The sequence below is a fragment of the Cyprinodon variegatus genome, unplaced genomic scaffold, assembly GCF_000732505.1.
Source record: "Cyprinodon variegatus isolate N-32 unplaced genomic scaffold, C_variegatus-1.0 Scaffold2020, whole genome shotgun sequence".
NCBI lineage: Eukaryota > Metazoa > Chordata > Actinopteri > Cyprinodontiformes > Cyprinodontidae > Cyprinodon > Cyprinodon variegatus.
Genome location: NW_015152473.1, coordinates 9,805 through 15,985, shown reverse-complemented (window position 1 = coordinate 15,985; position 6,181 = coordinate 9,805). Strand labels below are relative to the sequence as shown.

Here is a 6,181-nt window from a genome sequence, read left to right as displayed (position 1 = left end):
TATATATATATATATATATATATATATATATATATATATAGCTGCGGAGTTCGCTGTTTATTCTCGTCCTGCTCTGCTCCACACTGCTGATTGGTTTACCAGTTTCAGAATCCGCTGCCCAATTAACAATAACTTGTTTCACCTGAAACTCCTTCTATTAATACCTGCCTCTCTCTGTCATTCTCTGCCAGATTGTCTCGCTTTCTGTATGAGCCTAATCCTGTGACTGTGTGCAACTACTACCTATCCTGCTTTCCTTTGTTCGCTCTGCTCTCGCTGGATTTTTAAAACCTGCCACCAGCCTGTGTAACTTGTTCACTCTTCAACTGCGTTCTCCCGCCTGCTATCAAACATTTTACTCTCTACCTGCAAACCACCTGCCTGGCTGTGTGTACTGTATTCCCACCTCTACTCAACTCTATCACCTTGACAGTATTCAGTAAACCTTTTAAACACACTAAACTCTGAAGATATAAAGCAAAACAGCCAAGACTGAGATATAAACTTTCTTGTTTTTAAAACTTTTCAAACAGTTTTAAAGCACTGGTAAGGCTGCTTCATCCACTATCAATTATTTACAGGACCTACAGTAGACTTGGTAGACTTATTGCTACTCATATTTTTTTAACAAACTTTCTCATTCCAGCCCCCTCACAAGCTTGAATAGCTCAATAGAATCAGACTTTCCTTTTGAATATGATCATTTTAAGGCTTTATCTCGCTAAAAGTGTCACCTGCATCATGTGACATTTAACACAGAAACCTTGGTTTTGTTTGATGCTATTCGAGGCTGGTCTGGTGTTCAGATTTGATGACAATGTTATCTAATCCAGATTAAAACTCTACTTTTATTTTCATTTTCCCCTCCCTTCCGAACATTTTTGTTGAAATCATCCGTTGTTGAGAGCCACAGTGGATTACAGAGTGTCGACTGGGGCCTTGGGGATGTGAAGTCTGTGTTTTGATGTGAATAGACCAGTTTTGTGGGCAGAAATGTCTGCAGCAGCAGAATATGATCACCAACATCCATTTTTTTTCCTGAATAAAACATGAACAACTCAGCGGAGAATTACAGGAGGATCGATGCTCGGTCTGGAGCTGGGAGATGATGTTGCTTTCATCATCATGCTGCAGCTGTTACTTACATAACCCTCAGTCCCACCCATAATCCACCCCCCTCCACCACTGTCCTATCGATCTGTATTTGCATTCACACCCAAAACAGATACATGCATATTTATTCAGATGTCAAATAGTTTTTAATGCGTGCTCAGATTTTGGATGGGTCGTGACCTGCTTTCCGATGAGAGTGCTGAAAAGTCAGCAAGTCCCTTTGAAATCATAAAAATCAATGGCGTACAAGCTTTAACAGGAAGCAGAGAGGTCGCAACTTCATTTGCTGAAAGCAATTTCAATTTCACAAGTGACCTTTTTGTGTTTTGATCTTCTGTTAGTTTGACTGCGGTGAACTTTACTGTCTCCACTTCATCAGCGGCTCGAGTCTGTGCAAGCGAAGACTGGGAGGAACTCTCGTTTTACGGCATGCTATGCTGCTCTTTGGAAACATTACATACTCAGACATGTACGCACACGCTTCATCCAGCTGAAATTCTCATATTCAATCTAAACATTGTGAAACAGCAGCCTTATGTTTAGATTTGAATCCTAACAGGCAGGCCAAAGACAGCATTGATCAGAGAAGCAGCCAAGAGACGTGTGATAACTCTAAAGGAGCTGCAAATATCCACAGCTTAGGTGGAAGAATATGTCAACAAGACAATAACAAGTTTTATTTACAAATAAATAACATCTGGGCAAAGGTTTTTTTGTTCTAATAATACTAAAACAAAAAAATCCATGTGAAACAGCCGCAGTGAGATCTGGTGGTGGAACCATCGTGCTCCTTCCTTATGCAGAACCAGACCCAATCACTTCCTGAAAGAAAATCTATCAGAGCTTCTAGAACACTTGGATTTCACCTTCAGCAGGAAAATGACCTCTAGCACATGGCCAGAGCTACAATAGAGTAGTTTAGATTAAAACTAGGGCTGCAACTAACAATTATTTTGAAAATCGTTTGATCTGCCAATTATTTTTTTAAATAATGTATTATAATCGAATAACCAAAGGTTCCTTAAAGAAGACCTTTTACAAAATGAAAGCAGGTGAAACTAAAACTTTTCTACTTGAGGAGTTCTGGATAGAGCTGATTGACAGACAGAAATTATTTTTATCTTAAATTCTAAATGCAATTTTGCAATTTTGATACAATTCCTGCTCTAAGTTAGTTGCTCTTTCAGCTAAAGATACGTTTTAGAGTCTCTATACTCCAGTTAATGATTAATCTATTACTAAATTAGTTGATAATTATTTCAATAATGGATTAATCATGATTAATCCGATTAATTGTTTCAGCACTAATAAAAACCAATTGGAACAGACTGAACTCAATTCAGAAGCGGAGGTCAAATGTAAAAATGTTCACAGATCCAGTCTGACTGACTGTGGGCTGTTTTGCATATAAAAAAGCTAACTCAGACATGCTTAAAAAGAGGGGTTGTTCAGAGGGCTGGATTACACACAACAGATTGTTATTTGTTAAACAAATAATAAAAATCAACATATTATATCTTATTTTTGCTTCACTATTTAGCAAGGTTCTGTAGTAGATATAACACCTTGATAAAATACAAAGAGGTTTCTGGATGAAATGTGACTAAATGTGGAGTTTTAGGGCATAAACAACTCTGGAAGATATTTCTTTTTTTGTGTGTTCTGTCTTTTAGTTGTTTAAGCTTTAATATCCCCCCCTTGCAGGTTGAACTCTGTTTGTCTTTTTGAACTATATTGTATTTGTTTTTTCTCTGTGAACGCTTCAGGGTCCCTCTGAGAAGGAAGTTGAGATAAAACCCAAAGTTGGCAACCAGAGGCAAATGAAAAGAAAAGAAATCTTTTCCGCTGCAGATCCATTCACTGATCTCTTAATTTATATACATCAGATGGATCTGATGAGAAAATTACAACAGTAAAGGAACAGAGTTCCTTCTTTTCACCTTCTGAGGATAGTTAAAGGAGATTTTCTGGTAGTAACCAGATTATTTGTTTGTAAAACACTCAGGAGGCCTTGGAGACCTTTTTATCAAAGACGTTGCAACAAGGAGAGTCCTCAATTAACTAAATTTGTCCTCCACTTATACTTTGAGATGCAAGCTTCCAATAAAAGACCTTTAGTTGATGACGATCAGAACATAAATCATGTAGCTGTACTTTCTGTTTCTGCATCAGCTTTATCCCTTCTTCACTAACTTATGGGACAATACAAAAAAACTATATAAAAGAGCAAAATTACAAATATAATCTTACCATAGTTTGCAGTTTCCCTTGAAAAACAATTTCTGAATGAGGAACACATTAATGTTTCAAAAAATGTACGCGTCCACGTAGCATTTTTAAACGTCCAGAGCATTCATGACAGTTTATCCCGAGGCCGGGCTGCAGCCAAACCTGAGGGATTAGTATGCCAGCTCTCAACCCCCCCACCCCCCCACTCACTCACACACAGCAAACACACCATCCCTCCCACGCAGGGTTCACCCCCCTCCCTGGAAACTCCCCCGGACTAACTTCCCCGTATCTCTGCAGCCCAGTGGTACAGTCCTGAAGGTTTAAATAGCAACAGGCTGCACTGACAGCTGACGGTCCTTCTGCACGGTGGTCTTGTCTTTTTTTCTGATCTCTGCAAGCGATCCTCCACGAGGAGGGTCAGAGGTCACCGGTAGCTGCCATAAGAGAAATTGAAGTTCTGCTGGTTTTTTACTTTTTAATTTCTTCTAGGGGCTCAAGGACACTTCACCGGTGCAGATGCTTGTTGTCATGGAAACATGAACAAGGGCCTCCAGTGTTTTGCAATCACGGCATAGAAAGAGAGTGTCCACATTTGAGATTACATCTAAACAGTACGCCGAATAGTTTTCACAGCCCATGTCACATTTGGTTAATGGCCGCCTGCAGGGCCCGATGTTCCTTTTTTCCATAAGCAGAAGAGGTGGACTGGCCGTGTGCCAAAGTGTCCTTGAGTGAAAATTTGAATAAGAATGGCGACTGTTCATCCATCCCCACATAAGCAAATCAGTAAAAAAATGAAAGAAATATTCCTCCTTCCTTAACTCAGAAAAAGAAGGTGCAGTGGGGTGATTTTTCTAAGACGTGGGGAGTTGACGTGATATAAATGTGTCTCAGTGGCGCCTTGTATAAGTGATAGTCAAAGCTTTCTTGTACTATTCATTATTGTTGAGATTTTACATGCAGATGATACAGAAACAGGGGTGGAAAATAAAGCCTAAAAAGTTTTTAATGTCAATTTTGATAAGTTAAGTTAAGTAACACAACTTAGTACATGAATGTGAAGTGGAAAACAAATAATTCACTCTCTAAAAAGTGTTGCGTCCAGTTATATTCCAATCCTTTTAGTTTTATGCAACAATCTGTCTTTAGAAATTACATAATTTGTAAATAGAGACCACCTGTTACCAATTTAATCTCAGAACAAATCCAGATGTTTCATAAGAGCCTCAAGGGTTTGTAAAAGAACAATAAATAATAAATAGCATGAGGAGAACCAATGAACGCATAAAGAAGATCATTGTATGGAGGTTTAAGGCAGGGTAAGGTTTATGAAATAAGCCAAGAAATCAAATAATCCACTGTTCTATCCATCATACAAAAACAGAAAGAGTACATTTAGACCTACTGAAGCATAGCTTTGCACCTAAACCCAATAAAAGAAGTATCCAAGAGGTATATAGCAACTTTGGAGGTGCTGCAGAGATGTTTTTTCTTGCCATTATAACTACAAATCATTGACATCTTGATTATTTACATTAAAGGGAGCATATAGATATTGAATAGGAGGGGCCCCAGATTGTGATTTTTTTGATTTTGTGATTTAAAAGTCCCTAGTTACACACAGTGTCTTAATCCAAGCACTGATGACTGGCTTAATTACTCATTTCATTCAACTGTCCAATTCTGTCTGGTTTCTCATCTGATCCACCTGCTCCTGCCGCTATTTAAGGTGCTTGCCTCCAGTCATCTGGGCCAGATTATTCTTGTTTTTTCTAGCCAGTGGCAAGAGTGTTTTTAGTACCTTGGAGTTTTTGAATTCCTGATCCTGACCTGTTCTGCCTCTCAATCACCAGCCTGCCTGTTCCTGTCTGAACAGTTTTTACTGAACTGTCTTTGGACTCCTGGACCTCTGAGCCTGCCTGTTCCTGTTCTGATCTGTTTGCCTGACCTGGCTTCAGACTCCTGCTTGTTCTCCAGGGCTGCAGCATCTGGGACACTCTGGGCAGCGCCCTCCGCATCTTGTTGGCAGCTGGATCCTACCTCATTCTCTAGCTATGGGCTGAACTTGTAAACCGTTCATAATCTTCCTCTGTTACATTTATGTGGTCACTAACCTGTGTTTCCTCTCTCCAGAGTTTCTTGCCTCAGGCCTCCAAAAAATTCAATTTTGTTGTATACTGACCAGAGCACTTCCTTCTGTATGCCTGATTTGTCCTACAAAAGGAAAAAGCAGCTTTGCTACAAATCTAACTTATTAAAGTTGTAGGGAAGCGGCTGTTCCAACTGTTGCATTTCAGAAATTTCCCAAGTTGTGCCCGACTTTACACAAGTGAATAGAGTGAATGTGATTGGTCGTTTATCAAGGGGGCGGGATTGTTGTGGCGAAAGGTTTGCAAGCAAGTTTGGTTGTGGCCGGTTTGTCGGAAGCAGCTTAGTGCTAGTAGGTTCCCAATGGGAAATTCCATTGGGACCAAGTAGCACTAAATTGGTGACTTAGAAACGACACTGTCAAGGAATGCTATGGACAGCGGAAACATGCAAGAGGAGGAGAGATTTGTGTCAGAGGTTGTGGATGAGTCTCCTCCGTCATCCATTTTTTTATTTAGAGGAGGAAAGAGGTACAAAGATGTTGTGGAAGAGGACGCCAGGGCGGCAGAAGCTTGGTTTGGTGTAGAAGGCTTACAGCCGTACATGTTTGAGCCCTTGCCTCGCAACGCTGCCAGTTCTCTTAGCTCTACCCCTGCCGAAGACACAGACGTCCATCACCGTGAACACAGGGATGGAACTCCATGGGAAAGTAGATTATTCTTATTTCTTATTTCAGCCGTTGCGTATA

At 40.0% G+C, this 6,181-nt stretch overlaps 1 protein-coding gene across 1 annotated transcript in view; it reads right to left on the bottom strand.

Annotated features, from left to right (window-relative positions):
* Positions 1 to 3,492, bottom strand: part of LOC107105037 (synaptic vesicle glycoprotein 2B-like) — a 39,938-nt gene extending 36,446 nt beyond the window's left edge. The window contains exon 1 of the mRNA XM_015405157.1: positions 3,364 to 3,492. The gene's annotated coding sequence lies outside the window, so the exon portion shown is untranslated. The remainder of the gene's footprint in view (positions 1 to 3,363) is intronic.
* Positions 3,493 to 6,181: the final 2,689 nt, after the last annotated feature.